Source organism: Ambystoma mexicanum, chromosome 5q, assembly GCF_040938575.1.
Source record: "Ambystoma mexicanum isolate Mex_15411 chromosome 5q, UKY_AmexF1_1, whole genome shotgun sequence".
Taxonomy (NCBI): domain Eukaryota; kingdom Metazoa; phylum Chordata; class Amphibia; order Caudata; family Ambystomatidae; genus Ambystoma; species Ambystoma mexicanum.
In genome coordinates this window covers 1,104,726,568-1,104,740,609 of record NC_090933.1, presented here as the reverse complement: position 1 = coordinate 1,104,740,609, position 14,042 = coordinate 1,104,726,568, and positions in this window count along the sequence as shown.

Genomic DNA, 14,042 nt, shown 5'->3' with positions numbered 1-14,042 from the left:
TTGTTTGGGGCCCTCTTTGGAATTTGCAGTATTAAATTCTCTTTGGAGTCCTATTTAGGCTGTTTCCCCTCATCCTTCTTCTGAGTTACCCCAGAATCCTTGTGAGTGGCCGTGTTGGCAACCCACAAGTCAGCAGCCTTAGCTAGCTTTCTGGAATCTAATTCCTTTGAATCAGCCAAGTGCTGTCTGAGCTCAGGAAAGCAGGCATCATAAATTGACTCCAACATAAAAAGATTCTTCATACTTTCATAAGTGTTCACCTTGTAACCCTTAATCCATCCCTCTAAGTTTTTCATCCCTTCACTCACCCAGGTAGCCCAAGGAGTACCATCATGCTTTTTGAGGGTTCTAAACCTCTTAAGATACTGGGAAGGGGTCTTCCCAAATCTAGCTATCAGAGCTAGTTTCACACATTCATACTCTTTCCTATCCTCCTCCCCCAACTCCATTACCACATCAGTTGCAACAGGGGGAAGTCTAGAGAACAACCAGGTGAGTAAGTCATTTCCTGTGATGATCTGGAGCCCATGATTATATTCAAACAGAGACAACCAATCCAACACATCCAATTTAGGCTCATACATACCAACCAATTCTTTAGGCATCCGGGGTCTTTTAGGACTGGAACTTCTAGAGGAGCCAGAGAGAGAAGCATTTTCAACAGACAATTTCTTCATTTCTAGCTCATGCTTGAGCTCCATTTCCCTTAGCCTTAGTTCTTGGATCAGTTCCTGGTGTCTTTGTTCAGCCTGAGTATTAAGTTTTTTAAACTCTAATTCAAGTTTCATCTTCTCTAGTTCAAGATATTGAGGACTAAGTGTGGGACTTGGTAAAGGTCCAGTAGGTACAGCAGGTAGAGCAGACAGAGGCCTGGAGGGGACAGTCACAGCAGCCTCACCCTCCTCTTCCGACTCTTCCTCAAGATCATCAACATTTTGTTCAGTTTCAATCTCAATACTGTTATCTACAGTTGCTGGAGTGGTAGGTTCCTCTGAACCATCACCCAGACTTTGGTTAGATAACAACCTTTCTATTAGCTCCATTTTCTTCCCGTGGTCAGGAGATTATTATGCTTACAGAGAACTCTTAAACAATCAGCAGTTTTTGTAGCAAGGGACTCTTGACTATAACTTTCCATAGTTAACATGTTAGAAAGATTACTTTTTCAGTGCTAAGCTTTGTGGTTAGTTGCACTAAGGTATCCTAAAGAACTCTAAAATGTATACTCAATACACATCCCACCGCTGTACACCAGTGTTAGGCAGAAACCTGTGCAGTTCCCTTTGGGAAAACTGCAAAATATTTAGGACTACAGTTGTTAGCAGTAAACCCACTTAGTAGCAGTCTGCACCACCCAGATCTACCTGGTAGCTGTGGCTGAGCAGTCAGACTTCCCTCAAGAAGAGTTAGGCAGTATGCAAAGTATACACAAAAGGCACTCAGATACAATAACACAAGCAAACACTGACCAGAGCTTTGGTATCAAAGTATATAATTATTTATTTAAAAACACACTGTTTGAAACACTCCAGCACTCTTATTGTAAACACAGTTACTATTATAACATAAACAACCCTTATTCCTTATCAGACAAGTCTTAGTTAACACCACTTATTTCCAGACAGAGGTGAGCGCTTAACTATAGATGGCACTCCAATGAGTTCATGAAGAAAGGAGGGAAAAAGACAGAATATGTGAAGATACACCACTCTAAGATTTAGGAACACTTTTAGCAAGGCAGAAGAGCAAAAGTCGCTGGTGAGCCAAAGTCCATAGGCTGGGCCCACTCTTAGAGAGAGCAGAGCACAAATGCGCCCAAGATCACACAGTTACACGAGGCTTTGAAAGTCTTGCAGAGAGTTCGAAAGGAGTTTAGAGAGGCTCAGAAAAGTTTAGCCAGGGTGTCCCATGCTAACCAAGGTTCGAAAGCCGGGGGCTAAATCTACCCCGCACAGTCAGTGGCAAGGGAAGCCAGGCGGAACACGGTACCTTAAGTGGGAAGGATCCTCCAGCGGTGGCAGTTGTTCCTGGCAGCGGTTGCAAGCCTCGGAGTCGTCCAGGGGAAGAGAAGATCTCGACTTGGAGGAAAGATGAAGGTCGTTGCACTGCCAGGGAAGAAACCAGCCGCGGAGTTTTCCGGTTAAAGTTATCACCCTTTATTTCGCGGTCGTGGTAAAACGTGGTATTCTGGTTGCTGGGGTGCTTGGCACAGGCAAGGCGGCCACGAGATGCGTCGGGAAGGCGAAAAGACAGTGAAACTGGTTATCCCCACTAGTCAAAGGAAGAAGACTCTCCGGCGGGAGATCTCCTCTGTCGTTGGGAAAACTGGTGAGACGATCCAGCAGGGCTCCACCAGTGGTGTCGTCGTGGCAGGTCGGCTCAGCTTCTCCCTCGTCAGATTCTTAGGTCCTGTGGCGACTTCTGAAGTTCCAGTCCCCAAAGCCCTGCTTTTATGCAGAAAACCCCCATTCACTCAGCCTAGCTGTCACTCAAACATGCTAAGTGGTGAGCCGGCCGGCTCACCACTTGGGCCAATCAGGACGGAGTGCGACTTGAGTTGCCTAGGCAACTCATTCCAGGGTGCCTAAATCCCCCTCCACCCCTCCTAAGTACCCCAGACAGAGTGGCACCACTTTGGAGGGCTTCTGTGGAGAATCCCGGCAAAAAGTGGAACAAAGGGCTCAACTTGGGTTGGAGTCACAGAAGAGAACACACACGCCATTTTAGAACTGAGTTTTGGCAAAAAATACCAACCGGAGAATTAATAATAATTAAATAAACCGGCGGTATGTTCGAGGCTATCGTAATTAAATAAATTAAGATAGTAGCCTCAAACAATGGGAAAATCCCATAGAGAAATATTTGCGGTTGAATATAAAAAGTAGTATCCACTGCCACCAGCCAAAATTCGATCAGGGGGGACGGAGACGTGCCCCCTCGATTAACAGACCCCGGGGCAATCGAATCCACAATATGATGGTTTGTACTGGTTCTGTTCATAATTCAAGACTAGTAAAGTCAATGGTGACTTTACATGCCCTGGGAGACAGTAGTCAGTCCCAGGGTATGGAGTCTATACTGGGGGGTCACTATGACACCCCTGTGTTACTGCACTAAGGGTGCTGTGTAACACACATCACAAAAACACATGAAGCCCTATGGAGTAAAAGACCCCATAGCCCATTAAACACATCTAGAGTCAAAGGTACATACTCAAATCATGTCCAAGAGTGAGGGTAAAAGAGTCTCACTCTTGGCAGGAGAAAAAAATAAACCCCAGAAATCCAGCGAAGCTTCTGGGGGACTCACTAGGTTAGGAAATTCAGCCTAAACAGAGAATTCTCCCTAACAGTATGGCAACCCAACAGGCAGCATCAGTAGAAATGATGGCTCAATCAATGGAGAGGGTGGCCACTTCCATTATGCCCCCTGAATGGCAGATGGAGCAACAACAGCAGGCAACAGACTCCATTTGCCAATCACACAGGGAAGACATGTTGGCATCCAATAGGGACCGACAGGCGGCACTGGAGACTCTGCGCGAATCCATATCAATAGAGTCACAGGGCCACAGGGAAGCCCTGAGGGTGGAACTCCATAACCTCAGGCAGAGTCTGCTTGAACTTGAGGCTTCCCGAAATGTTAGGGCAGAACAGCAGCTGGAGCAGCTTACACATTCGCTCTCAGCTGAGCTGCAGGCAACACGTGAGGAGATCCGGGCATCCCACGAGGCCATGCGTGCAGAAGTGCAGGCAACCCGTGACATGCTGCATGGGGATCTCCACACTTTAATCCTCCAGAATCAGACCTTCCAGACCCGCATGCTTGCTGCCATGGAGGACCATACCAGGGCTTTGCGTGGGCTGCCTCCCATAGTGCCACCACCTCCTGATGCAGCAGCAGAGGGTGACGAGACCGACAGCAGTTCTCCCACAATGGCATAGCCTTGCAGGCCATGAGCCCATGGAGGTATTTTTTTTTTTGCAACATCCACGCAGGTGGGTGTTGGTGTGCACCCTGTCCTCGAACCTCCTGGGTGCCCCCCCTCCTCTGCCCCCCACATGGTCATTTTATTTTTTTTTTTATTTTTACATTGTGTTGCCTTGTATGGCTCCCATGGGCATCCACTGTATTCCGGCTGGGCACATGCAGGGTTGTCCTGAGTTTGGGTTAGATGCTTGGGTTCATGACACACACACCCCTCCTGCTTCCCATTTCCATGGGCTTGCAAATGTTGTGACCAAGTGACAGTGACTTACACAGTGACATTGGGCTCCCATGAGCTGTGTGGGCAGTCTGTAGTCAATACTGTGTGTACATCCCTAGTGGGTATTGTTGTTGTATTGTACACTGCATGGTGTATTGATATGTGCTTGTTCTTTCCTCATGTCTTCACAAGGCCGTCACCTTTGCAGATGGAGTTCATGTTGTATGTAGTACACTGACACATTTGCATGGCAGCAACATTCTACAGTTGGAAGGGGTCGATGGGCTGGCTTATTCAGGTTCTAAAACTACCACTACAACTACCACTACTTTGACTTAGTACTGTAATGTTTTTGCAATGTTTCATGGTGTGTTGCTGTATTGTGTCGGCGGTAAGTATTTGTTCATGTGTGCTGTTTGTTATTGATTACTGGGAGCATATTGTCTGTGAGCAGTTTCCATTTGGGACAGTGCACCTTGTGACACTTGTGTCAGGTCTTGTGCATTGCTTTGTTTGCTTTCACATTGCATGACATGCCATGGTGTGGTGGGTGGCGGAGCTGGAGAGGGGTTGGGTGACATGGCGCTATTTTCATGTTGTATTTTGCAAGGGGGTAGTCATTCATGCAGCATAAATGTGTGTTTTTTTGTGACACAGCATTGGTTGTCTTTCGGCAGGTAGGGATGCACACAATGTAACAATTCCAGGTGACCAATCTCAGGCTGGTATGGTTGTGACAGTTGACTGTCCCTTATGTCATCATCATTGATTGTCAGCTGGTATGTGCCAGGGCTGTGTGCACTCCACAGGGTTGTGATTTTAGGTGAAGGTATTAGCTACCAGCTGCGCACGGGCTGCCTCACCACGTGCCCTTTCCATTGCTTGTGGTTGGGGATGTGGGGGCACCACCATGTCCACGGGCAGGCCCCGGCGTGTTGCAACGTTGTGCAGGACACATGCTGCCACTATGATCCTGCACACTACTGGGGGTGCGTATAGCAGCTGCCCACCAGAGCGGTCAAGGGTGCGAAAGCGTGACTTGAGCACTCCGAATGTGTGCTCCACTATGCTCCGGGTTGCAATATGGGCTGTGTTGTATCTTACCTCGGGTGGTGTGGTGGGGTTCCGAATTGGCGTCATCATATGGGTGCTCAGTGGGTAGGCACTGTCCCCTGGGGAGGTGATGATGGGTATCATTAGTGGGGTTGTGACATTACTCAGTATCTGGCATGCATGCATGTGCAGGGGCATTTATACTCACCAAGCAGCCATGTATCACCATACCGCCCAGCTTCTAGGTTCCGGTTTAGGGTTGACATTCTGTAAATGAAACTATCATGGGTGGACCCTGGATAGTTGGCATATACTGAGGTGATGATTCCCTTGGCATCACATACTACCTGCACGAATACCAGTGCTTGCGGTTTCTGTAGATGTGCTCAGTTGCCCTGGGAGGACGTAGAGCCACATGGGTGCAGTCAATGGCACCTAGCACTTTGGGGAAGTGTGCCACCCTATAAAAATCCTAGACAACAGCCTGCCTTTCTGCAGGTGTTCTGGGCAGGTATATGTGCCTGCGGACTGATGGGCGTGCAGTCATGATGGCCAACACCTGGTGCAGGCAGCGTGACTGCATGGCCTCTGAGACCCCCCCCACTATGGCAGTTGTCTGCTGGAATGAACCAGTGGCCAAGAAGTGCAGTACATTGAGCACCTTTTCCAAGGGCCTTAATGTGGGGAGCACAAGGGTGGGTGATGTGAGGTCATCCTCCCACTCGCTCACCAGGTCGAGTATTATGTGAGATGGAAACCTATACCTCCCATACACCTGGCCATCAGGCATCCCAAAAAGGCTGGTTCTGGGTGTAAAAATCCCGGGGCTAACTATCCTCCTCCTCCTCCTGCGGTATCCCACGACCACTGCTGCAAGGAACGGTATATTCATCTTGGCGTCTGAGTTTGTTGTTTGCATGCACTTTTATGCTGCGCGGGTCCACGTACGCCAGCTTCCTGTTGGCGTACGTGTTTCCGGATTAGCGCGTCTTTTTTGGCGCACGCATTGGCCCAGTTCGATTCCATGAATACGTGTTGTAGACGCACGCGTGGGCGTTCCGCGCATTTGGCTCCTGTACTTCCCCCCGTGACGCCCCCATTTTCACGCATTGTTCCCCATTCCGCGTGTTACGCCCCCTGTTCCGCATACTTTAGTTGTGTGCGCTGTGCTATGTGCGCTTTCGCTGTGCGTGTAGCGCATGCTGTTTGGAGACGTGTGCGCCAGCGTGCGCCATGCAGGGTTTTAGCGCACATCCAGGGATTGACACGCGCACGGACGTCCATGAATCGCTGTGTGCGGGTTTCGCTTCCATTTTCGCACTTGCGCTGCGGTTCGCACGCTTTTGCACGCTTGCGTGGGAATTTTCAGCGCACATTAATTCCATGAATCGGCCTCTAAATCTGTCCGTACTGTTCGCATGCAAGTTGAAACTGTTCTAAGAACACACATGGTGTTCTGGATGTCCGCAAACAAACTACCACATGCGGTGTCCTGAAATGTTCGTAAATAAACAAAATGGCGGTGTCCTGAGGATGCTAGACCTGTCCGTATTCTTCGCAGGCAGGTTGAAACTCTTCTAAGAACACAGGCAGTATTCAGAAATGTTCGTAACTAGATAAAATGAGGGTGTCCTGAGGACGCTATACCTGTCCGTATTGTTCGGAGGCAAGCTGAAACTGTCCTAATAACACACACAGTGTCCTAAAATATTCATAAATAAACAAAATGGGGGTGTCCTGAGGATGCTAAACCTGTTTGTGCTGTTTGTAAGCATGTTTAAACTGTTCTAAGAACACATCAAGTGTCCCGGGATGTTCGCAATTAAACATAATGGGGGTCTCCTGAGGATTCTATGCCTGTCCGTATTGTTCGCAAGCGAGTTGAAACTGTTCGAAGAACAAACGCCTATTCGTAACTGTTCGTTTCACTTGTGACGCACTTTTTATTAGTTTCAGGACCCGAACAGGGTCCATAGAACACCAACACGGATGCGCAAACCAGTTTCAGTGCATTTCATGTCCTGCGGACACCCGCTTCCTTCGCGGACATGTTCGCGAAGCTATCATATGACCGCAGCCATGCTGAGCGTGTGTTCTGACTGCGAACACTGTTTGTGTCCCCGAACAATTTAAAACTACCTTTTCAAGCAATCCACAATATTTTTCAATAATAACTCACCATAGCACAAGTCCCACATAGTAATCCTAAGTTTCTACATACTTTTTGGGACTTTTTGAACCTTTTTTTGGTGTTCGGTCTCTCCGCGGACAGCGCAAATGTCTGCGAACCACGCACAAGCACCCCTATAAAAGGCCACACCCTAGAGCTCATTCTCATTGTGTTTCTGGCTATTTTACAGAACACAGTGCATTTTGCTGCCAACTTTCCAGATTTTCATCTGAAACCTGATGGCATCCATGGCTGCAGTACTGACACCTGGTGCTACATCTGCCTCAGCACCACCCTACCCCCTCCACCACCACCACCTAACCAAGGGCTTGAAGAGGGGAACAGGAGTGAGGATGCAGAGGAGGATGAATAGGATGACGAGAATGAGGTAGTGGAAGTACCTACTACCAGCACTCTGCGTGAGTCTTGGGTGTGGCGGTTATTTACCATTCATGGTAATGTACCTAAGGCGTGTGCGAACTGAGTCACCTGAAACGCGTGCAAAATGGTACTCAGTCACGGGAGGCTTGGTTCATACAGCTTTGGGACAACTACCATGAAGCGACACCTAAAGTAATTCCACACTGGGGCCATTCGCAAGGTTGTACCTTGCGAGGAGCGTAGTAGGTTGACTTCCTCTACTACATCCTCCGTTTCCGATCTTGTCACCACAAGTAACACTCCTGTGGGACAGCATATTCCTCAAACTGCCTCACAGGCCATACGCAATACTGATTACCGTTACCTTTCGAGGGTCACAGTTGTGTGAATGTACTGCAACGCAGTACTCTGCTGGGGGGAGAGACTTCGAAGTGCTTTTCAGACTCTGGCCTCAGAGCACGAGAAGATCTGCTCACTACCCAAGTAAGTACCACTCTACATCTTCCTCTCTCCACCCGCCCTTTCTTATCTCCGTGGTTGGTGTCCCCCCTTACCCTCCTTTTCCCTCCTCTCCTAGTGTGTCGTGTATAATAAAAACAAAAAAAAATAAAACAACAAAAATAAAAAAAGGCTCTTTTCAGAGCCGCCTTTCACAGTTTAAAAATAGAAGTGAAAATAAATTAAGCAGGGCCCTGTGTATTTTTAAGAAGTCTTCAGACAGTCCGCAAACATCTAAAATTTTGGGGTGCTTTCCTATCATAACCATTGCAGTTTTGCCTGGGAGGAAGTGATGCCTCTGAAAAGAGCCTTTGGTGGTGTTTGTTTGTGTTTGAAACATTTGAAATGCTCAACACCTACTACAAAATGGATGCTGTAATTCCAAAAAAGGTTGCAATGCATTTTGTACATTTCTCAGAAAAATCTGATTGCCAGCATAAGTAAGATGGACTCCATCTCTGCGAAAAATGTATGTGCTACAAAACATAATATTTTCATTGTGAAAAGAGGACATGCCAACATCTCTTAGAAAGGCACAAACAGCCTTATTGACATTGCACTTTGCTTTCTCCATTTGTGGACCAAATGAAGAAGAACAAAGCCACATTTGTCTCTGCGCAATCCATGAAACAATTACTTGAGAATTTGGAAACATGTCCATGACCTTCCCAAGTCCTTCTTTCATTGCAAATTGCAAAGAAATTCCAGACACATGTCCTAAACTGTTCCCTCCACAAAGAATTACAATTATGTCTGGATGTTGCTCTGTCTACAAAGTAGCACAGAGAGGTAGCAAGTCCAACCACTTTGTGGAATCAGAAAAATACAATATTAAGGCTTTTACACCATGCAAAAGGAAAATACACCGACACAGGCTTGTAAAGATTCCCAGAATCTTTATTACAAAACTGAACAGTTACAAAACAAAGTACACAAATAGCTATTTGGCCGTCAATACATCACAGAGTCCACCAGCAGGGTTCAATGTGAGCAGTGAGCAGGATTTGCTAGCTGGACATCGGCATATTTATACATTTTGTTATAACGATGTCCAGCCTCTTTCAAGTTAATCATGTACTGGGCTAGGGTCACGCCAGGTTTGTTCCTAATTTACATATCTTGTGCATGCGGTATACTTTTTAATACATTTACTAACAAACATTATTATTCTCTAAGTTTATCTTTACACATTACTTTTATACAGATTCAAACAAATGTTTCGCATGTCGTATTTGTATAGCGTTATTATTCTTGTATACTTGTAGGTTAACATCGCTGATTCAAGTAATCCCCTGATCCCGAGGTCAACAAAGGACAAGGTCTACATGACCCTAACATGTAGCCTGAAGCGGTTGGACATTAACTCACCTACAGAGGTTGAAGAGGTTAAGGCAAGAACAAGAGCACACGAGACAGCCTTTTTAGACCACAGGCTGACTTTGTACAATAAACTAAAAATGGCGGCTCTAACCTAAAATGGAGGATTGATTCACTTAAGGTCACGCCCTTGTAATTTGAATTTCCTCGCAAAGCGACTGGGCATAGGCCAACATATACAATAAGGACTAAACAATATTATATCAGTTCTAACAACTTCATTCCACATGCTCTATGCCAGTGCACTTCCACATGTGGGAATCCAAGATCTACAGCTACTCCACAGCTTTCTGCATGCACCTTCAACCAATGTATCCACGAGTCTCCCAAAATGCAAACAATCTGTTTTCTGAAACACACAGCCATAGCTACCTGTTCTTCTCTCAGCAAAAAGAGTATCTGAGAAACTATCTCTGGCACAACACACCCACTAAACTTTACTGACCAATCCTTTGCTCTGCTCATTCTCATTTGCATGCCTCCCCACCCCGAAATCCCCGGATGTAACACGCAATGTCCGCAGACTACCGCCATGTCCGCAGACATATCGCAACATGGACAGTCCTTCTACCATTTCCATTTCACTTTCTGTGCCATTCCCTCATTGGATATAGCTAAGCAATCACACGACAATACACCAATCACATCCAAGACCTCTACATCTAACTGCATCATCATAGATCAGCACTTCAAATGTACTGTTAATCTCTCTGAGTACAAGTGTCATATCATTGGAAAGCACCTTCTACAAGAAATACTGTACAAGTCTCCAATATTTCTACTTGCAGCTGCATGCATATCCATATGCATGAACACAAACTACAGGTATGCATATTTTCTGTATAGTACATGTACAATTCTCATCGATTCATATAAACAGATTAACTGACATTCAGCTTGTATAACCTATAAAATGAACTTACTGTCATTTTTTCCATTTCCTGTAATCAACTGTCACTTCCAAACCTATCTGCTATTTAATTTCTTTTTACACACACATTTGCAAAGCATGTTGAACTAACATATTTAAAGTACAATATAAAGAGTTAACATACTCAAACAAAATTGCATGCACACAGTATGTTCAAATATCAAACAACAATAAAAATCAATGTCTAAATTAAAATCAGTGGTATATACAAACAAAATCACTAATTTGTTTCCTTTACAATTGCAGTGAAGACCACTCTCCTGAAAAGAAGCAGCCAAATTTGAAGTACAAAGAACAACTAAGAAGAAACCTGCTCATTCCAGAAAAAAAGTATGTTAAAAACCACCATAATATTTGTACTATTACTCAAACACACTTTAAGGTTAATTCATGCTATTTCTGCACCTAAAAATAGAGATTTTGCACCATTCTGTCCACAAACCCCATATCTTAAACAGAGATTTACAGGCAGAATGGCACACAAATTCCTATTTTTCGGCGCACAAATGACCCAACTCAGCCCCTAGAATTTTGATATTATAGAACAAACAACTGTTTTAATTGTATACCATTAGATTTACTATTTGTACTACTCCACACCACTAGCTTACTTTCTACTGTCATCTGAACCCCAGTTAAGTAGCACATAAATTCAAGAATACCCATCCCAACTAGTTGTAGTTGTCCAATGCACAATCACACACCATCACATACATCTTTATCATCATACTCAGACACTCATGCACACAGCACACATACATTGCAGAACACCCCAACCCATACCTTCTTTATTTTTTTCAACAGACCCTAAAGAATGCCTACCAAAATGCAAGTCCGTAGAAAGCAATGCAGAAGCAGAGCAAATGAAAATAGAAGTGCCCAAAATAAGCATCCACCTCTAGCAGAATTTGTTGAAAAAAAGTTCAAACAAAACAGCTAATACAGTCATTTAGCGAAACAAAACAAGCTTCAAGTACAGAAACATTGCCTCCTCTATCAAAATGTAAAACGAACCAGAAAACAATTAACAAAAATTCAGCAACCACTATGGATAAAACTGCTCCTATAAATCTTGATATAGTGCCAAGTAAGCATACCAAAAAATGTATTTTAGAAAAAATGTTCTGTCAGAGAGTCCTTCAAAATCTTATAAAAACAGGAGAGAAATCAGGCACAACCCTTAAAACCTATTGCAGGAAATTACTCTTAGAAGCTTTGATAGACAGTGCAATCCTTCTCAAAAGAAAGCTATTTATTTTAGTGTTAAACACAATGAAACCACTAACAAAACCAATGACTAAATTACAAAAAAGACTTCTCAATAAATTAAATGTCAACAGAAATAACTTCTTAAATATCTGTGGAGGTGAGTGGAGTCACACTACAAGCACAGAACCATATTGTAATGAAGAAGCATACAAACAAAGGCAAACAAATACAATTGCCATACATAGCAGTGGACGAGGTTATGAAAAAGTTAATAATACCATAATGGAACAAGAAATATTGCTTACAAAAATATCAGCAGAAAACTTAGAATTACCTCTCCATTCAACTGAATCACAACGTCTAGTATACAAATGGCCATGCACGTCAATGTGCAACATTCCCAAAAACTCTTTCAAGTCTTTATGCCAATTCCTCAATCAATATGCAAAAGGCAAAGACAAAATCAAAATTAAACTACTGCAAAATAGGGATACCTGTCCAGTGCGCAAGTACACAGGACTACAAGGACATTCATTGGCCTGCATTTCAGGACCTACTTGCAAAACCACCTTCCATTATATCGAAATTATATGAACACATCATTCAACTATAAGAAATCTAGTCTATAAACTGTACTATGCTAAAAGTCCTGCTTTAGCACTAGCCAATTTAAATAACATTCTTCTACATGGTACAGCAAAAGACCTAGTTCAAGAAATCGACTATATCCAGAAAAAATATTTTGGAATTGAAAGCCACTTACAGAATGAAATAGCTTTAAAACAAATTAGCAACAATTCTATGCATGGCAACCTTCTACTACACACATACAAAAAAGTACCAAACCATGTGTGTGTATGTTGCCGCAGAACTTTTAATAAAAATAACACAAAAACTGTAGACCTAAGATACAAAATAGAAGACAATGAAGTTTCTAAATGGTTTGAATTAGCTCTCTACCATATAACAGAAAACAAATACTGCACTACAAAACTTGACAACAACCAAACTCCTTCACGTGCTATCACAAACAATTTGGAATTATTTCCACTACCAAAACCCCTACAACAACTCAATATATATGAGAGCATCATAATTCAAACAGTGCACCCCTTCAACTAAAAACAGCAAAATTACCTCCCTCTGAATTAGTGAAAGGTATTCGTGGAAAAGTAATGTATTTACCATCATATCTAAAACAAAATGTGCACACTCTAGGAGTGCCACGTCCAATGGAGCAATCTTTAAATATCTTAATAAATGGTGTACCTACAAAAGACAAAACAATTTGGCAACAACTGGTAGATTTACATAAAGTTAGACAAGCCTTTCTAAATCTAAAAGACAATAATGAATACTAGAAAGAAATTAATATTGAAGAAAACTTGAAGGATACCACTTACATAATGCAAGAGTCACAAGACACTGGTCAATTTTAGCTCCTATATACTGCTACAGTATCGAATACTTTAGACCATTATACAATTAATCCATTGCACTCTAATGACACCGTAGAAAATGCACTAGAAATGCACCAAATGCGTCAAACAAAAGGATCACCAATCAGCATAAGGGAAAAAAGTATAGAAGCATGTGCTTTTCCTCTACTCATTCCTACTGGCAAAGGAGGAAGGTACGATGATAGACCTTTTCAAATAACAGCATCAGAATACCACTCGTTACGGATGTATTCTAAAGATCCCAGATTTAGACAAAATGTGGAATACATATTCCACCTACTCTTTGAAAGTGAACTAGCAACTTTATGTTACGGAGTTGCACACACATTAAAATCAGGATCCCACTTTCAAAATATGTCAGCTACACAATTATTACAAAAAGTGCAACAAAAAGATGAGGTTTTACAATCAAATATTACAAATCTATTAGCAAACATGCGTGGTACTAAAGAGTACTGGTTTCGACGTCATGGAGATGTACGTTGTATGATAAGAAACCTTGGCCCAACCACCTGCTTTGTTACTTTAAGTTGTGCAGAATATGCATGGGAAGATTTACATGATTTCCTACGCATATCAAACAAAAACAAAACAAACAGATATTCTAACACCTGGAGAACTTTGTTCTCTAGATCCTGTTAATTTTTCAATATATTTTCACCATCGCTTCAATGCTATGCTACACTTTATTTGTAATAAAACGGTTCCTCCCCTCGGAGAAGTGCAACACTTCATTTGGAGAAAAGAATACCAAGC